This window comes from Hipposideros armiger, unplaced genomic scaffold (genome assembly GCF_001890085.2).
Source record: "Hipposideros armiger isolate ML-2016 unplaced genomic scaffold, ASM189008v1 scaffold_128, whole genome shotgun sequence".
Taxonomy (NCBI): domain Eukaryota; kingdom Metazoa; phylum Chordata; class Mammalia; order Chiroptera; family Hipposideridae; genus Hipposideros; species Hipposideros armiger.
In genome coordinates this window covers 2,276,460-2,297,107 of record NW_017731478.1, presented here as the reverse complement: position 1 = coordinate 2,297,107, position 20,648 = coordinate 2,276,460, and the positions used below count along the sequence as shown (strand labels likewise).

At 42.3% G+C, this 20,648-nt stretch overlaps 1 protein-coding gene across 15 annotated transcripts in view; it reads right to left on the bottom strand.

The window, feature by feature from the left end:
* CLIP1 (CAP-Gly domain containing linker protein 1) overlaps positions 1 to 17,697 on the bottom strand; it is a 113,181-nt gene extending 95,484 nt beyond the window's left edge. For 5 of the 15 annotated variants that reach the window (XM_019648898.1, XM_019648902.1, XM_019648910.1 and 2 more), the window contains exons 1-2: positions 17,542 to 17,695; positions 16,452 to 16,483 (exon numbers count right to left, since the gene is read on the bottom strand). The gene's annotated coding sequence lies outside the window, so the exon portion shown is untranslated. Of the gene's footprint in view, positions 1 to 1,585; positions 1,834 to 13,309; positions 13,442 to 16,451; positions 16,484 to 17,541 lie in introns of those variants that run through there. The other 10 variants (XM_019648903.1, XM_019648904.1, XM_019648907.1 and 7 more) reach the window with 6 other exon arrangements.
* Positions 17,698 to 20,648: the final 2,951 nt, after the last annotated feature.

Genomic DNA, 20,648 nt, shown 5'->3' with positions numbered 1-20,648 from the left:
AATGGCCTGATGAATGAGCTGGGCAACCTCAAAAGCATGGATTGAGGACAGTGGGATCAGAACATGGAAGACGCCTGAATCCCTTTTCTCCATTGCCTTACCCTGTACTTTTCCGTAACTGAAAATAAACTTACATCTGTAAGTCAGTGAAATTAGTGGGGTTTGTTACAGCAGCTAGCTGACCTTACCTACTACAGTAGTCAAGAGATGAAAACTTGCCTTAGAGTTTTGGAATCATCTGGACTAAGTAAACTGCTCAAAGAAACTTTTAGGATAAGCACCTGATAGAAATACTTCATACCACAAAAAGCATAATTGTATGAAAAATAAATAAAAGTACTATAGTTTCTTAAAAGTAAAAAGACATTTTACTGGCAGGAGTAAAATATGTTTAAAAAACAGAAGTTTAATTACAACATACTAAAATTTACGTAAGAAGGCTGATGAGGGGTTCATAACTGTCCAAGTTAGGTAATGGTACTATTTTCTCTACTTTGGGGTATGTTTGAAATTTTCCATAAAAAGTTTTAATATAAGATATTTTAGTAAAATCCAAACCACATTTTCTCCTTCACCCTTCATAACCTTAAAAAAAGTTTAAGCAACTTAAGGAAATAAGAGGTTCTTCAAAACAAGCAGTTCCCCCCAAAAAAAGCATGGTATAAATTATGTTCAAATAAAAAAAATGATATTCTTCATAATTCTTTGATTTCTCAAGCTTTTATCTAGTGTTTGTTTTTTAGTTTACCCATTTAAAAATGTGGCTTAAAATTTAAAAACAAATGTATAGTATATGGCACATACACTAAAATTGGAACGATAGAAGGATTAACATGGTCCCTGCGCAAGGATGACACGCAAATTTGTGAAGCGTTCCATATTTTTAACTAATATAAAACATTGAATGTCAACTGTACTGAATAATTAAAAAACAACAAATGTATAAAAAGAGGATTGGAAACGAATACCAGGATTCTGCCCCAGCCAGATGACCTTAAGGAAGTATTTAACCCCTTTCCAAAACCCTGACATTCTCGTCTATAACCTGAAGGTACTGATTACTTAAGTTCCATTTCTAACTCCGTCCTTTTGTGGTTCCACTGTTTTGGATGTCAAATCCAAACTCAAGTGGAAGGGAAAGGATCCAAAAGTGAAAGGAAAGCGACTGTGGCTCTAACGTTGCCAGAATCAGAGCACTCTGCCTGCCATCCGTGAAGACAGAACCCAAATCTGATAAGATCAGCTTCTCACAAGCTCCGCATCTCCTGGCACTCTCTCTCCCAAGTGGCATTGTGTCATCCAAGGCAAATCACATCTCCACACTTCACCTCAATCTCTTGATGGCCCATTTCGGCCCTTCAGCAAAATGAACATACTCCTTTATTTACTACATCTGGAAATTTTGTTGGGAGGCAGACTTGAAGACTTCGCAATGAATTTAATCTGCCAGGAGAGGGAGTTTCACACTGGCCTCAAGGAACAGGTCGTGAGCTATGGTAGACTGGACATCTGGAAACCCAGGTTTCTGCTGGCCCCCAAGGGTGACCCTGAGGAAACCCAGCAGCCGACAGGTTAAGTGACTTACCTGTAGATAGCCGCACTTTGAGACTTCTGAGCTCCCTTTTAATCCTAAAATGTTAAATGTCCATGAACTTAATAACAGAGAAGGGGAATGAAAAGTCAGAGGAATGGAAAATCAGTCTAGTTTAAGAGAAAGATGTTTCTGAAGCTGATTTTCAAGTCAAGTTTGAGAGAAAAATTCAAAGGCTGTGTTCTAATACCATATTCCCGAGTTTGGGAGGCTCATTCACAGCTTGATCCTATCCCCTGAAGTCATGGTTATGTAAGTGTCTGTCGTATGCTGTGTCACTTGCTGTCCCCCACCCCCAACATACGAGATACACAGTGTAACCTGAGCCTGTCTGCTTCAGCCACTGAAAACACTTACACAACACTCTGGGAGCTTTCCAAATGGACTTGTATTTCCACTAAAGAAAGGCAAGTTGTTCGATTTTTTTTCCTTTTCAGTTTTGTTCACATTCAGATTTCTGTACATACAGAGAAGACTGAAGAAAACAAAACTGAAGAGCACTTACATGTTTTCTTCAATTCCTGAGTAAAACAAGGAAGGTTGTAACTTCACTTAAGACTATCAAGGCCTGATCAATAAGCTGATAGGCCTGCCTGGGACCAACTTCAGCACATCTCATATCCTCGCTGAACTGAGCTGAACAGGCTGCTTCTACACCCAAAGCCCCTAAGCAGCACATTCTCATGTGTAAGAGCATCCAAGGGACACAGAAATGACTCTAAAAGACAAGCAGACGCACACCTCCTCACAGGGTCTCTTCTGACTGCATTTCCTGTCCTATCTCTTCTTCCTCTGCACTGCTCTAGCCCCAGTGCAGACTTCTATTACTGAGCGATGAATCACACTCACTCCTGTCTTATTTGCACATCATGCTATGACTAAGCGCCTCATGGTCAGGGATAAGGTTTGTCTTTGATCCAAAAGATCTAAAAAAGTATCTGGTACACAGTAAGAATTCTAAAAAGTTCTGAACTGAGTCAACATCAAAACAAGAATCCATAAAATGATGCACTACTGCTATTTCAAACCAGAGCATCAAGTAACTGGAAGTCACCCTCTAAGCATCTGATGAACACGACACCATCAGGGGATTTCCCAAGCCTGGAGCCTCTTTTTATAAGTGGGCCAATGAAGCTATGGGCAAACTGCACAATTACCACCTCCAGCGAGTGGTGTATAAGAGCCGCGAGTCTCAAATTATATCATTACCTTTGTTGACACTACTATGCTTTTCTACCATAGAACAATGCTGTCCCATAGAGATATAATGCAAGACAAATGTATACTTTTCAATTTTCTAGTAACTATGTCTTAAAAAATTAGAGAGGCTGGTCGAGTGACGCATTGGTTGAGTTGGCTTGGGACGCCAGCTCTGAGCATCAGGGGCCTCAGTTTGGATCCCACATGAGGACCAGTGATGCTGCGCCCTCTACAGCTAAGATGGTGAACAACAGCTTGACCTGGGCTTCCTGTGAGTCGCCGACGGCATAGGCTGTAGCCACTGCTGCAGTGGGCTGCCGTGAGCAGCTGGCAGCTGGCGTGAACGGCCATCCAATGGCCGGTGACCGATCTGCCTCAGCGGGGAAGAGCACAATAATCACAATACCAACATAGACCAGTGAAATGACATCCTCCACAACTAGACTGAAGAACTAAAGGACAGCAACTTGTCTGTTCCCTTTCCCCGATTCCCCAACGCTGTTCCCCTCCCCCAATTCCCCAATAAAATCTTAACAACAACAAAAAATTAAAAAGAAACAGTTGAAATTATAACATTTTATTTAACCCAATATATCCAAAATATTACTTCAAAATGTAATCAATATAAAAACTACTAATAAGCTATTTCACATTCTTTTTTCATACTAGGTCTTTGAAATACATTGTGTATTTTATACTTATAGCACATCTCAACTTGGACTTGCCACATTTCAAGTAGTCAATATGGCTTGTGGCTACTGTATTGGACAATGCAGGTCTAAAATATACAAGGTATGATAAAAAACTACGGTGACTGTTTAAATTTTAAAAATGTATTACAGTAAAAGACACTTAAAAGATAAAAGCCATTACTCTTCCTCAAAAAACTCCCCCTTGCTTCAAACACACATATCCCCTGGTTCTTGCCACTTTCTGAAGCAGTTCTGGAAGTCCTCTTTTGTGTCTTTACTTGTGCTGTCGTGGCTGCCTCCATGTCCTGAATTGATTCAAAACGTTTACCTTTCATGGTCATTCTGACTTTGGAGAAGAGCCAGAAGTGCCATATTGGGTGAGTAAGATGGATGAGGACACACCGTAATGTTTTTATTTGACAGAAATTGCCATATACCAGAAGTGATGTGTGACACGGAACATTGTCATGATGGAGAATGAAACTGGCTGCCCATTTCTTAGGCCGTTTTCTACACACATGGTTTCTTAAATGCTCTAATAAGCCCTTATTTAGAGTTCACCGTAGTGTTCCTGGGTACAAACTCAGCTTGCACAATTACATCGAGATAAAAAAACACAATTAACATCACCTTGATGTTATTTGTACTCATAGAAAACGGCCTGAGAAATAGGCAAATGTTTCATCCTCTAGCATGACAACGTCCCGTGTCACACATCACTTCTGGTACAGCAATTTCTGTCAAATAAAAACATTTTGGGGGTGACTATTAGCTCAGTTGCTTAGAGCGTGGTGCTGCTAACACCAAGGTTGCCAGTTCGAGCCCCACATGGGCCACTCCTTAAAAAATAGTCAACTATGCCATTGTAGCATGAAAGCAATGTGTAACCAATGATCATGGATGTTCCCCAGTAAAAAATTTTTTTAAAAAATTACGGAGTGTCCTCATCCACCTTATTTACCGGATCTGGCACCATGCAACTTCTGGCTCTTCCCCAAAGTTAAAATGATTCAGGACATCGAGGCAGCCACAACAGCGCAACTAAAGATACTCACAAAAGAGGACTTCCAGAACTTCTTTAAGAAAGTGGCAAGAGGGGCCGGCCGAGTGGCTCAGCTGGTTAAGAGCTCGCTTGGGAACACCAGCTTTGAGCAGCAGGGCTGTGGTTCGGATCCCACATTGAGGACCAGTGACACTCGCCCTCTACAGTTAAGATGGTGAACAACAGCTCGACCTGGAGCTGGGCTGCCGTGAGTCGCCAGCGACAGCATAGGCTGCAGCAGGGCTGCAGTGGGCTGCCGTGAGCTACATGTGTGGCTGGCAGCCAGCATGAGCGGCTGTCCAATGACCGGCGTCCGATTGCCTCATCTGGGAAGAGCACAATGATCATACCAACATGGGCCACTGAAGCGATGTCCTCCACAACTAGACTGAAGAACAAAACAGCAATTTGTCTACCTGTCTGTTCCCCTTCCCCCAATTCCCCAATTAAAAATATTATTTAAAAAAAAAGTGGCAAGAATGATGGGATAAGTGTGTTTGAAGTGAGGGGGAGTTTTTTAAGGAGGATTAATAACAATTCATCTTTTACTGTAATAAATTTTATTTAAACATAAGTGAGGAAATGGGCAGAAAAATGTAAACTCTTGCAATAAAACCATTAATAATTTAATTGTTCTTAAGATAAAAAAGGAAAAAATAGCATTTACAGTAAGAGGACCTTTAAAATACCTATTTGACGGGATACATAATGTATAAAGAAGCCCTACTTGTAGCACAAGGCACTGTCCAGACAGCTCAACACTGAGTTTGGAAATACACCCACGCAAAACTCAAAGCAAAGTACAGTGAGATTGAGTTACAGATGAAAATTTAACAAGTGTGTCTCAAGATACAAGAGAGGAAACTGGGACTTAATGGCTGGTGGATTTGAGGCCAATATAGCAGCAGGCAGCATCCCAAGCACAAAGAGAGGAGGGAGAGCCCTATTCCTCTGAGCACCTTAGCTTTTGCTGTTTTTCTGATTGCAGGAAACCAACGCAGAGTCAAGGAATGGCATGATAAGAACATGTGGAAGGACAGGCTTGGGGGTTAGAGGGGAAAACTGCAGGAGAAAGAGGCAAAGAGGTGACCGCAGTGTCAGTTTCTCATTTCTTATTAACCTGATCTTTTTTTCCCTCTAACTTTTAGTAAACTGCCTTTGACTATAATTTAAAATGTAAGACCCAGGGAAGAAAAGGCACTGTCCCATGTTTTAACACCTGGGAAACTTGGCAGTCTTCTGAATGAACACAGAGCACTAATGAGGGATGGAGAGGGGAGCATCCCCTCCAGGGAAGAGTATCTGGCCAGCACGTGAGAGGTCAATGCTAACTGATGAGGAGTGACATGAAGCCACCTAAGGTCATCATTCATCACTGTTCCGGCCTCCCAGAATCTTACCCCTTGAACACAGGGAAAATGTGTATGATGTCACTAAGCACAGTTTAGGGCATGGACCACAGAAGGGTCACTGTTTCATATCAGTGCAGTAACAAGTGAAATAAACTAGAGAGAAGAGCAAGCCATTTGGTTTTAGCAGCAACTAAGTGGCTGGTTTAAAGGGTGAGGGTAAAATCTTACACATGGAGGTGAGTCTACTAAGGCCAGTGCCTTTGATGATGGAGGGGGAAATTCCAAATTTCTTTATCCCACCATCTCCAGCAGCATAGTCCAAAACTCAGAAATAATGAAAAGATTAGCCAGGGGAAAAGGTCCTACAGCCCTGTCAGAAATAAATATACATAGGAAGCGAAAGACAGCCATTTCCAGATTGGAAAGAGATAGAGAATCCATCTTCCAGAGAGCTGACGCTGACCTTCCAAGGGGTATGCCTAAAAGCATGGAGCAGTGTCTCAAATTTGCTCAGGAGGCCAGAGCATCTGGAAATAGTGGTGTTCTTAATAGAATACCAGGAAACATTAAAATACAGTACAAAGCCTAAAATTTCTAAATATAGGTCAGTAGCAGGAGCCTAAGACTTAAAACTAAAAACCCCTACACAAAGTAAAAAACGGAGTTAAGAAAACCACTGTTTATTATTTAATTTTTCACATAAATGGAAAAAGCAGCATCCTAGTCTAGCTTGAAGATTACCAGTATTCTCCAAAGACCACCTGGCTAAACAAACAGAACCTTTGAAGGAGTGAAAGTTACCTGATGCCTCTCACAGTTCATTCAAGTCATTTCTGTACTGCTTTTGATAAACTTCCAGTTAACCCACAAGCTGAAGATAGAACTAGTAATAACTTACATTCTCGTAGTGCTAAATTTATACATTTCACAAATCATCATAAAGCATGACACAACATAATAAAATCTGTTAAATGAAGGGAAAAGGAGACATGAGAGAAACAGGTAAAATGTAAAAAAACATCAACTTTACTATGGTACCACTTGTCAACACTGCTGTTCAGTTCCACATCTATCAAGTTTATTACCTTGTTTTTACAGGATTTACTTACACTAATTCCAAAAGCCATGTGCCGGCACTAGAGCACTAAGAATTACTCTTCAAAAACATGGTCCTCCCTGTCTTCACTTGCAACAAGGGACCATTCCTTATTAATTTCAGATCACGTGGTAGATTCCTGAACAAAAGTTTATTGCATATTAAAGCCATGTAACCTGTCCTTTTTTATTCCATTGTCAAGAATATTCATAAACACCAACATTTCCTCAAAGATTTCCACCCCCCGAATAACCTCAAGTGTCCTTTCACATCTGGATAGGTCCTATAGCTGTCGCCACACTGGATTCATAAAGGAAGCGCTCACTGAAATGCTCTACCCCAAAAACGTTAGGACGATTCCAGGAGGCGTACCTTTGGGTCTTCCTTAGCCTCTGTTACCTTATTGTACTAGAGGACCGCTAAGATTTATAGTTTCACAGATATCTGTCAACATATGTACGTACTTATGGATATTTTATACACTATATATAACTTTTAAACAGGCGAGACTCAAACAGCTTTAAAATTAACTCAAAGATTAAAAACACAAACTGCACATCTCTAGCAAGGATAAAGTACAAAAGATGAAAGATAAGTAAATAGGGCAGGTAGACAGGCTCAGTTGGTTAGAGCTTGAGCTCTGAGAAACAGGGTTGCCAGTTCGATTCCCACATAGGCCAGTGAGCTGCGCCCGAGCTGAGCTGTTGCTGAGCTGCCAATGGGCAGCCGGATGGCTCAGTTGGTTAGAGCGTGTGCTTCTAACAAGGTTGCTGGTTCAACTCATGCATGGGATGGTGGGCTGCACCCCCGCAACTAGATTGAAAGCAGCGACTGGACTTGGAACTGAGCTTGCGCCCTCCAAAACTAAGATTGAAGGACAACAACTTGACTTGGAGCTGATGGGTCCTGGAAAAACACAATGTTCCCCTTCCCCCCAAAATTCCCCAACACATGTTCCCTTCCCCAATTCCCCAATAAAATCTTTTTTTTTAAAAAAAGGAACAAACTATTAAAAAAAAAAGGTAAGTAAAATAGTGCAGTCACTGTGTTTAAAAAGATCAATGTGAAAAGCCCATTCAGACACTAAAGTACTGACATAAGCCAGTAAGAGTCAGAAAATTGGCTACTTAATTCAAATGGTGCTACAAGAGTTGTGCTTCCAGCTTCTAAGCAGTAGAGCCCTTCCAAAGCAGTTTATGAAATCAGCCTACCAAACTTAAGCGTGGGTTTGAGACTATCATACAGTAAGATACTGAGAAAGTTTTACCACATCTTTCTATCAAAGTCAGAAGTAGAATTTTAAGTGATTAAAGACTCAGCTTAGGATGTTTGCTGAATGAAGTCAGGGTATCGATAGACATAACCCTTTGAAAAATTATTTTATGCTTGAAAATTACATGGTTTTAAAACTTAAGAGTGTGTATGACATAAGTACAGAATACAAGTTGTATGCAGAGTTTCAAAGTCTATACAAGTTTTTAAAAGGAAGACGAAGGGGCCAAAACCCAATCAAGATGGAGAGAACTTGGAGCCTCAGACTACCTTTCCACAGATGGAACTCTGTGCCATGATGCAACTGCCTGCAATGAGGAACGCCTGTTCAAGCTCAGTATGAGTCAAGATTTATTTTATGTTCCTGCTACTTAGATCCAAGCAAAAAAATAAGCAGCCTCCCAAAGTTCTTCTATCTGCAAAAGAACTGAACGCAGGGGGTGATGGGGGGAGGGGGTAGTGCATGAAAAGCTGAATGATTTGAGCTATTTTGCTCATTTACACAAGTTTCTACAACATCCTGTGACTTTGTAACTCTAATACCACCAGCTTAAGATGGATCTTAAAAGGGACTGAATTTACTAGGCCTGGTTAGTATCTCCCAGAAGAACTTACTTAATAGGTCGACGACAGCAGTCAATTATACTAATGTGTAAAAAGGAGCAAATGTGCTTAAAATAGTGTAAAATTTTAGACTCAAAAGAGACCTTAGCAATCTAGTTCAACTTCCTCATTTTTCCACTGAGGAAACTGCTTCTAAAAAGTGAAATCGCTTGTTAAGGTCACAGTTCCTTTGGGACTTAAACCCTAACCTCCACATGAAAGACTCCTGACCCTAAAGTATGCTGATCAATAAAAGTTTCTGACCTGCCCATACTAAAAGCAGCCGCATACCAACTGTTTGTTCTGAACCAGAAAAGAGCACAGAGACAATTCACACAAGAACCAATTGCTTCCTTGTTTTTTTATCTTTATAAAAGTTTTCTTGTTTTTACTTTGCAAATGAGCAAACTTAATAGTTGTTACAGATCTTCCCCCCTCCACCTGAGGGATGGATATCCCTCCCCCATCCCCTCGTACTCTTTTTCCCCCCTGAGGGATGTGCATTTGTTGGGTTCACCACTACCACCCCAGGGTTATAGGTCTTTAGATCCAATGAGAAAAACAATCGCATTTCTATTTCCACACTATATACTGAAGGGTACCTGGCTATTTCAAGAGAAGATACTACTCTACTAAGTTTACTCTTAAATCCCTAAGTTTTCTATACAACTACCCGAGATGCTGTAAATGGAAACTAGAAATTGGTTTCATTTGGATCTTAATACCCAACTTCATTGTTGGTTATTTTTACCTATTTTGGTAATCTTACACACACACACACACACACACACACACACACACACACACACACACACACACACACACAGCAGGTTCTATCAGACCTGAGACTTAGAAAGAAAAACTCCACCTGTAATTAAGCTGCGGGAAACAAAGCTGACAAACACGAGTACAAAAAAAGGCCCGGAAATTTGGCAAGGCACAAGTTCTGACATGAGGAGCACGAGATGTTTTTCCATGCTGAATATTTAACTCATCATACATTACAAGCTCTTCAATGACAACTGCTCATTAAAACTATGCCCTTCAATAATGGCAAGGCACGCCTACTCAAATTAACTTTCTAGAACATGGCAAAAAGAAAGATTTTTAATTTCCCATGCTTGTAGAAGTGGGATTTTCCCCCATTCTGACTTAAATGAAAGAAGAAAATTGTACTAATTCCTTTAGCAATGGGAAGTCAGGAAGGCACAGGGATTACAGGAAGGGGAAAGAGAAGTTCTACCATGCACTGAGTTTTACACACATTCATTCATTTAATTGTCACGATGACGATCCAAAATAGCCATCATCCCCAATTTATACATCAGAAAATTGAGCTCCAAAAAGTTAAGCAGTCTGCACCAAGTCCTCCACAAAGTAACAGAGCCAGGATTTGCTGTCAGGCAAAGGACTGAATTCTTGCTCTTAACCTCACTTCCATTAACAGCTCTGAACCCCAAGAGCATGTGTGCCTGTTTTACTCAACTTAGTACCCCTAACATCTGGGGTAGTGCCTCCCTACAAGAGGTGCTCAATAAAAGCCTGATGAATATATGAGTTAAAAGATAACTGGTAAACTCAACAACAACAAAAACAACCAGATTCAGAAGTGGGCAAAGGACTTGAATAGACATTTTTTCCAAAGCTATACAAATGGCCAATAAGCACATAAAAAGGTACTGAATATCATTAGCCATGAGTTAAATGCAAATCAAAATCACAATGAGATACCACATTTTATCCCCACTGGGATGACTATAATCAAAAAGATAAATAACAAGTGTTGGTGAGGATGTGAAAAAATTGGAACCTCATTCTTTGCTGGTGCTACAAACATGTTGGAAAACAGTTTTGCAGTTCCTCAAAAAGTAGAGCACTCCCATATGAACCACTCCTAGATGTATACCCAAAATAAATGAAAATATATGTCCACTCAAAAACTTATAGAAAAATGTTCATAGAGTATTATTCACAATAGGCAAAAAGTGGAAACCACCCAAATATCCATCAGCTGATGAACAAATAAAATGTGGCATATCCATACAATGGAATCGAATTCTACCATAAAAAGGAATGAAGTCTGGATACATGCTACAACATGGGTGAACCTTGAAAAAATTTTGCTACATGAAAGAATCATATTGTATGATTCCATTTATATGAAATGTCCAGAATAGCAAATCTACAGAAACAAAGAGTAGGGTTGGGAGAGTTGGGGGAAAACGAAGAGTGACTGCTAGTGGGTGCAGGTTTCTTCTCGGTATGAAGAAAATATTCTAAAACTGATTGCAGTAATGGTTGCACAAGTCTGCTCAAAAACACGTAATTGGTGTACCCAGCAGTTTTCCTGTTTGCCACTTACAGCCACCAGACAAAAGACCTGTAGAAAACGCGATGATTCTAAAATGCTAAAGACCAGCAGACGAACTCATCAGGGCAGGGAAGTCTCTCCTTGATATAAACTCCAACTTCTTAGTTTTATGTCCTGGTACCTGCCCGCAAACTACAGGGCAGTAGACCATCTGCTATTACCTCAACATGCTACTTTTATGCCTCGTATCTTTGCTCAGTCTGGAATGTTCTACCTAACCTATCCCTTCCTAGAAACCCTCGATTTCCAGCAATGCCTAACACAAGTGCTAATTGCTGTTCCGGAAGCCTTCCCTTAGTCCCTTCCATACACACACCTCCACAGGCAGATGAACCGATGCTCTGCCATGGGCCATCACACCACCCTGCTAGCCTATACCTCACTCTAACAGTTGTCTCATATCGTGAGACAGAGCTCCTTGTCCCCAGCACAGTCTTCACTGCACTCAACAAATGTTTGACACACTGGCATTTCTGGGGCTTTCTCCCATCTCACAGAGCACTTTCTATTGGTCACACTCATCTGAAAAGTTTGAATATAAATTTAACCATGCTATAAAATAAACCAGGTGACCCACAGGCCACCAGTGATACAGGACTGGCCTTTCCTTTCCTGGCTTCTCGGTATTTCAAAGAGCTGACGACTCCCCTGCACTAATACCACCTGACAAGGTTATCTAGAGATCTCCAGTTCATCAAGCTGAATTCCTTTCATCAATACAGCAACACCACGGGGTGGACAGGGCAGATGTCACCCCCATTTTACAGAGTGAAAAGTACTTTGGGAGAGGTTAAGCAACTTGCCCAAGTTCACAGGACTCGCAAAGCTGAGGCTGAGGCAAATCCAGGACCATAGACCTCTTAATAGTTCTGATTCCCCATGCTGGTTCGCTGAGAATATTTCCAGTGAAAATATTACTTAATTACTTTTAATTACTTAAAAATAATTATAGATTCAGACATATAGAGCCAAAGTATAAAGAAAAAAGACTGGAAAAACATACTCTAAAATACTGGAATGATTTTGTCTAGACAGAATTATGAATAATTTGCTTTTTTCTCTGTTTTTGTATGTGTGTGTTTTATACTGTATGCACTGAACCCACATATTTAAGAGAACTCATACATGTTATGAAAATGTATGGGTCATTGTAAAAACAGTATATAAGAGGGCCGGCTGAGTGGCTCAGTTGGTTAAGAGCTCGCTCAAGAGTTTGAGCTCTGAGCAACAGCGGTTCGAGTCAGCCCGAGCTGAGCAGCCGTGAGCTGCCAACAGGTGGCGGGATGGCTCAGCTAAAAAAAAAAAACAAAACAGTATATAAGGAACAAAAACAAACCTGAGAACCTCAAAGAAAAATAATAACTTCACTGGAAAACATTTTCTAAAATCTAAGTTTGACTCTAATACTAGATTCTCAATGAAACAACCTGAGCAAGCTATATATATGCCTTACAACAGAAATGATCAATAAGGTTTCATGTGACACATACACTTTTCTTTCTAGTCATCCATGTGTGAAACTTAATGATAAAAGTTTTCTTTCACTGAAGCTATAAAAACATTACCCTGTCTATAACATTTATTTATTCTATAGTCTGGAACAGAAATGACTAAATACGTTCCTTCCTGCCTTAGGTATTAGAACATAATATCTCCAAAAAGAAATCATTCTATGAAGAAAATCAGTTAAAGAGAGAAGGCAAGAAGTCAAAAGGTTTGATTAAAAGATTTTTAGGAAAATATCCCTAATATCGCTTATCTTTCCTGAGAAGAGAGGAAAAACATATGCCAAGATATTTTAGTGCACGACTTGACTAGGGATTTGTAGAATTAGGAAAAAACAAAACAAAACCTCATTAAATTTGCCTTCCCTTATACATCCTTTATACATCAAACCCGAATTCTGGATGATGTGCACATCCTGAACATCTGGCTCTTCAGGCCCTACAGTAAATCAAGGACTCGGCAATTTTAAGTGTAAAAAATGGGCAGAGTTAAAACTGGGATCTAATCCAAGCTATACTCAGACATATGTAAACAAATATCAAACGCTTAATTTAAGTTGGAAGTACATTAGACCTTCTACTTACATAAAACATTAGGGCCGCAAAATGAATGTCTGTCTGTCCGTCTGTCTGTCAACTCATCTGGATTCCTAAGAAGAGGTGGATGGGAATGCGTTTCCCCAGGGAAAGAGACGCAGAGAAGGTTCCCAATAGGGATTCTGTCACAGGACTACTTCCTCTTTTCTAAGATTTTGCAAAGAATACTTTTAAGATTTTGTTGCTGAACCACAATAACATAGACAATTAAAAAACAGACCCACCCACTGAGTTAGTGCGAGTGGAATCTATCTTTCTGAAAGTGCCAGATGGAGATTAAAAAAAAAAAAAAAGCTCTTTACTAATTGTGGCCAAGATTCCTTGGTACTTGGTGCCAGGGCCAGGATATTAACCCAGATGTCCTAGCCAAATTCAAGGTTGGTTAATTACAGCCTGCCAGCCTACCAAATGAAAAAAAAAAAAAAAGCCTTTTCTGTTTCCCAGATTGAAATCTGAAGAGGTCACTCTTACTTGAAATTCTTGTGTAGTACCATCAGTCAATATGTTTTCCCTTAAAAGTGCCTTGTAACTCAAATACTGATTTAAAGCATATGGATTCTTTGAGTTCCACCTACATGGGAAATACACTATGTATATTAAAAACGTGTAAGATACTAATTGTTTAAAGCCCCCCTAAACAATTATCTAAAAAAATTCACATCCAGGGTGATACTGCCACTGCTTTCCAATTAAGATGTAAGTAACAGACTTGCATAAAGGTTTATATTAAACACAAATTTTGAATCATGAAACTTTTAAAACTAAAAAGGAAGGCTCTGCTGCCAGAAGCACAATTCCAGGAAAAAGCTATATATGCAAACGTCAGTTACAAGGCCTCCCAGGGTTGAGCAAAGATCCTGCATACAAATAGGAAAGTATTCACTCAATAGCAAGTCTGAACATCAAGCACTGTTCTGGCCTGCCAGTCACTAAAGGGTCCATTGCCAACATATTCTGTGCATTGCTTAAAATAACATAAACTCGGGTTCAATTTCTAGCTCTGTATCCACTGGCGGTGTGGCCTTTTAGGTAAGTTAGTAAAATTCTGTGAGCCTCACTTCCCCACATCTTTAACTCTTTCTTCATCAAAATCACTAACATGACATAATTCTATGTCTTTCACTCTTTTTAAATATTTTAATAAATACATATTTTTAAGGACTACAACCTCCACAGCCTTAAATTATCTGCACCCTCCCATGCTTCCACCTCAGGGCTTTTGCACTTACTATTCCATCTCCCTAGTATGCCCTTGCTTCTGGGATCTACATTCCCTCACTTTCTCTAGATTTCTACTCAAAAGTCACATTCTGAGCAAGGTCTCCTCTTGCTACCCTATCTAAAATTTCCATCCCCCCAACTCTTGTCCCCAAAACTTCATATTCCCCCTTCCCTGATTTTTTTTCTTACCTTGTATCGCTCTAATAAATGTTATTAACATGGTTATTGTCTGCTTCCCTACTTGAATGGGAGTTCCAAGAGAATAAGGATTTCTATCTGTTTTATTCACTGCTGTATCATGAGCTCCCAGAATGGTACCTGGCACACAGTAGGTGCTCAAATAAATATTTGTTGAGTAATACCGAACCAGACCTAATTCCAGCTCACAGGCAGGTACACCATAGCCCCTCAAGCTGCCTTTAGGAAGAATATCACAGCACTTCAAAAATACTGTAAAGGAGAGCAATAGGTTTGCCATGAATAATGCTGTCCATTCTTTTATCATAGAAAAAGACACTCTACATCCCATCTCATTCGCACAAGAAGGGAGGGAAAAAGTTGATAATTTAGATCAAGTGGAAAGTTATATGAGCTGAAAAGTTTCACTTTAACACTATAGACAAGGTTTTCTTTTAATCTTAACAAATATTAAGCCATCTTCCTGTGATTTTACTACACTATCTTCTGTTTTTTTTCTTTACCTTTGACTTCTGTAAACCCAGTCTTGAAACGTATGGACCTTCTATTTTCAATTAACTAAATAATAAATATTTACTGAGCACACTGGACTGCAGAATCCTACAGAGGGTGCTAATAAAGTGAAACTATATATATATATATATATATATATATATATATATATCAAGGACCTTACACACACACACACACACAGAGCCCAGAAATATATCTGCAAATAATGAAGAATTCCAGGCAGCCAATATGTGATGAATTTAAGGGTGTCTATCTTTTATGGAGTATAAGAGGACCAATTCATCTCTTATACAACATTCATTAAGTTTAGAATCCTAACAGAGACAGCACTTAAAAAGCAAAGAGTCAAACATTACTAAGTTCACATGCATTTATGGGTTACATGGGATGCAACGGACTCAATGTTAGACACTGGGCTAAAAAAAAAAAAAAAGAATTAAATATAAATAAGGGCACCAAATTCTAAACTTCCAAAGAACAGAAACCAGATAGGCTTACGTTGTGCTTGGGCACAAGTAGGAGCTTAAGCAATTATTGAAAAAGTAGGGGAGGGTGTGATCTTTATTTTCGGGCTGAATACCCATGCAGGGTTCCACCCAGTTTCAGCTTTTTTACCCTTTGGAACCAGGCCTAGTGGGAAGCCGAAGACGTACTTTACCCCTTTCTCTGAACCTTCAAAACTCAGCACCAGCCCTTGGCCAAGCAATCACCCACTTCTTTGTTTTAATTAAGGCCACCCTTGCTGCTTGCTAGAGAGTCACTATGCCACCTTAATTATTAAGCACCTGAAGTCAATACCTGAGCTCAAATTCTGACATCAACACTTATTAGCTCTGTGACCCTGGGCAAGGTACTTAACCTTTCTATGCCTCCTCTGTAAAATGGGGATAATGAGAGCACCCTCATTTGGGTTAGTTGATTAATGAGATAAAACTCAGAAAAGACTTGCCCAGAGTCTGACCCTGGGAAGCCCTCAATAAAGGTTACGCGTTGTTATTTTCAGAAGAAAAAAATGCCCCAAGGCTGAGGAGCAACATACCTGAGGATTCTTGCAAAAGGTTATCATTAAAGCTCAAGTCAAACGCTCTTGGTCTCTGGACTGGTGGACACTATAAGTAACAGTAATAATAATACAACACTAACACCAACCAGAATCATAACCACACCAGCAGGAACAGCAACCGTTTACGATACTTACCCAGCTCTTTCGGGCCACGCACTGCAACTGACCTAAAACAGGAAGACAACAAGGTTGTTGAATCCAAAAAAAAAAAAAAACTGCAGAAATTTTTCCACCCTCTTTTTAAAATGTGGTAATCGCCGCCCAAGTTGTGCTAAAAACAGGTATCCGAAAGGACTGCAGATTTAACGTGTAATTTCTTCGTATACCAAAGAGGTGGGGCTGGCGAAGGGGGGGGGGGTGCTCGGTTCCTGCCAGATGGAAAAGCCACACGAAGTGGAGAAAACAGCCGAGTTCAGGGTTTATCCCCAAGTCAAAATCAGGTTTTTGAAGCACAGCACCTCCACCGTCGGGGAATCAGGAGGCTCTGCTTTTAAAATAACCTCTGAACAAGTGTCATCTGTCCTCCGAGCCAATCCCCTGCCGCGGCAGAAGGTTCGGGTTACCCGGGAGCGGTGTTATTTCAGAAATCCTTGTCACCTCTTATCATCCATCTTTTCCAAGAATCACAGTCCCAATTGTGTGTGTGTGTGTGAGGGGGGAGCAAAAGCCACCGCCAGCCAGGCCGGAGGCCGCCCGCCCGCCGGCGCCCGCCACAGAGGCCACGGCCAGCGTGCCCTCCATTCCGGCTCGCGGGCACCGCTGCCAGGGCCTGAGGAATGCGCAGGTGACCCGGCGGCAGCGCCCGGGGGGCAACAGGTCCGGGCCGGCCTCGGCCTCGCAGGGGTCCGGCCCGGCCCAGACCCCCCCAGGGCCGAGCGGAGCGGAGAGGGGCGCCGGGGAGAGAGCGGCGCAGGGCAAGGAGTCCAAGCTCCATCTTGAGGCGGGCGGAGGAAGGGGAAGGCCGGGCTCGGCGCTGACAGGGCCGGCCACTTTTCCGGCTCCGGGGGGAGCACCCCAGGGACCCCTGGCCTCCAGGGCCGTCCACCCCGGGCTCCCCGGGTCCCTTCGGGGGGCGGTCCGGCGCGCGGGACTCTGACCCCCTCACGGACGCCGGGCCCGGCCCCCGGCCCCGAGCTGGGCGGACGGGAGCGGGCCCGGCAGGGCGGGAAGGGGAGAGGTGACGAGGGACGGGGAAGGAAGAGGGCCCGCGCCGCGCCCCGCTCACCGCCGGCCGCCGCCTCGGTCGCCGCCAGTCGCCGCCACCTGCCTCACTGCAGCAGCAGCAGAAGCAGCAGCAGCAGCACTGCTGCCGCCTCCCGCCTCCCGGCTCGTCGGCTCGGGGCGGGGGAGAGCGTGACGCGCCGCCGCCGCCGCGGGGCCGGGCGGGCGCGCGCAGCCAGCAGAAGACGCCGCGGCGGCTCCTCCCCACGCGCTCCGCCCCCGGCCCAGCGCCCCGCGCCCTGCGCCCCGCGTACGGCGTCGGGTGCCCGCCGGGGCCGCAGCCCCCTGCAGCAGCGGCTTTGTCTGCACCCGACGCGGCCTGGGGGAGGCGAGACACGGTTCCCACCCCCACCCCACCCCCGCGCGCGCCCTGCCGTCCAGCCCTCAGATCCTCCTGAGGACCGGAGCGCGGAGGGGGTGTGAGGGAACCCCGAGGGGCCTGCCTGCACCGAGGGGCTCCCCGTCATTTCAGTTCCGCGTTTTCTAAGAGTGTGTCCGGAATGTGCAAGTCACATCCGATAGCTCCATTCAGCCTGGACCGCAGCCGGTTAGTTTGGGGCTGATTCTCTTTTTTTTTTTTTTTTTTGCCAGACCCAGGACGAGAAATCCTTTGACACAGACTGGCAGGAGCTGCCCTCAGCAGGTCTAATTTAGGGAGCATCCTCCCTGCCCTCCTCTTCCCGCAGGGAAAGACCCGGGATGAGGGATCCCTGGGAGAAGGTTCAGGGGAGCTGCCCACAGCAAGCGAAGCCTGGAAAGGACCACCTCTGCCCGCCCCCGCCCCCCTCCTTCCAGGGAAAGACCCAGGATTAAAAATCCCTTGAAAGGATCCCAGCACTTGCTCCATTAGTTTGAGAAAAGCCTCTTTTTTTTTTCGCCCCAGCCGCTTGGACCGAAGCCCTTGTTCATGTCCCGTTGTCCCTCCTCCCACCACAGATCTGCTTTAAAAGCTTTGAAAGGGACTGGAGGGGTGGCAGCATCAGCCCCGAGGGCGGCCAGCATTTCACTCCCATGGGCCATGGCAACCCCAAAAGCTTTGCAGCTCCTGGGAGGAATTTGCAGCTGTCGGGCTTCCTCCTCCTCCCGGGTAGAAGAGAATAATCAGGAAGGTGACCCCTTTGCTGACCTTTATTCAAAGCACGGTGCTGCCTGGACCAGGCATGCACAGGGGTAGGGGGAGGAAACTACAGTGGAAATGCACGAAATTCTGAAAAAAGTAAATTTATATGGGGGCCCACCTCCCCTCAGTTCACACTTAAAATCACAAAAAAAATTTCTGTTTCCTTATTCAATATTGCCCTGGTTTGCAAGCTGCGGGGTCACTGTATCCATATTCTTAATTTGAAAGGCACAGCTCACCCCCTCACCCCAATCTAAACACTTTTCAGCTCTAATAGGCAGGCAACCTATGTAATTATAGATGCTACAGAGCAAGGCAAGGACCACTGCTAATGGTGGGTGCAACTACAAACAGCTGTTTATTTCTCTCCTCTGCTCATTCTTTATTTTTAAATGCTGAGATTTTGTTTATCATGGATTTTTTGCATGAATTTTGATTTTTTTAAAATATTGCATTAAAGTATCATATTTCTTGACGACTGAGTTTTTGGCGCCCCCTAAAATTTTGTGACCAAAGCCTAGCCCCAGCCCTGCTAGTGGGGCATTGACTTGTTCAGTCCCACGGAGTGGCCAGTTAGGACTAAAGTTCCTACTTCAAAATGAATGTTCACATTCCATTTTTAGATCGAGCCACTGAGTTTTTTATAAATGCCCGTCTTCTGTGCAAGTATTAGAACAGCTCAATTGACAAGACTTTGGGAGATGGAGGAAAGTGGCAGAAGTAGAAAGACAGGTAAGAGCTCCCAAATTTTCATTTTTCAGAGTGGGAAAGTGGGTAAATACTTGTTGGGTTTTTTTTGTTTTGCTGTGGTTTGGTTTTCTGGAACAAAAGTAAAGGTTTAGTGATATTATTAATTTAACTGTTAGGGATAACTACAAATAGTGGTAGACCTGCATTGAGTGGGACAGGTAGTGGTACAGTAGTCATAACAGAAGATCAATAGATAATGTCTACAGGTGATAAATCAGTAACAATGTAAGTATATTTTTAGAGATATGGAAGTTACCACCAGAAGAACAAAAAGCGAAAAATTAGTGATCTCTGGGGAATTGGCGTGGGTGTGGGGCAAACAATGCTACTTTTCATTATAAACTTGATATACTTTTTTTTATTAGTTTCAGGTGTACAGAGCAATGTAATAGTTAGACATTTACACCCCTCACAAAACGAGAATCCTCCCAAATGTACTACCCCTCTGACATTATGTATAGCTGTTACGATATCATTGACTATTCTATACACCACATCCGCGACTATATGTATATAGAGGGTGCCAAAAAAATGTATACACATTTTAAGAAAGGAAAAAACTGTATTAAAATTGTAATACTCAATATACACTGATAACAAAACATGAATACAAGTCACATTTGACTTCTGCAATGACAAAAGGTGCTCAAAGTGGTTACCATCAATGTGATTTTCATACAGTTTTTTCCTTTCTTAAAATGTGTATACATTTTTTTGGCACCCCCTCTATGTAGTTAATTATAGTTATTATTCAACTTCAGCTTCAGGTGTATAGCACAGTGGTCAGCCATCTAACACAATCTATGAAGTGATCTCCCTGATAAGTCCAGTGCCCATCTAAACCCGATATACTTTACTTTTTAAATTATGTGCATGCATTACTTTGATATCTTTAAAAAAGGGTATAAGGTAGTTAAGATCCTCAAACAAAATGAGTAGAGAATGTTCGCTGTAAAGTGATAGGAGTTTGTGGTTGGTTTGTTACACTCCTCTTTAGCAGTCATTCTTTTCTCTGCCAGTTTTCTGCAGAACAGCACGTTTATTATTTTGTTTATTATCTGTCTTACCCCACCCCTACTAGAATGTAAATTCCAAGAGAGCAAGGATAGTTGACTCATTCATTGCTCTAGCTGCATCCCCAGAATAACGCTTGGTCCATAATAAATTAGTTTTAAAAAGGATGGAGTGTAAGACTTCAGGTTCTAAGTTAACTGGAGGTTTTTTTCTAGTATTTTGTCGTG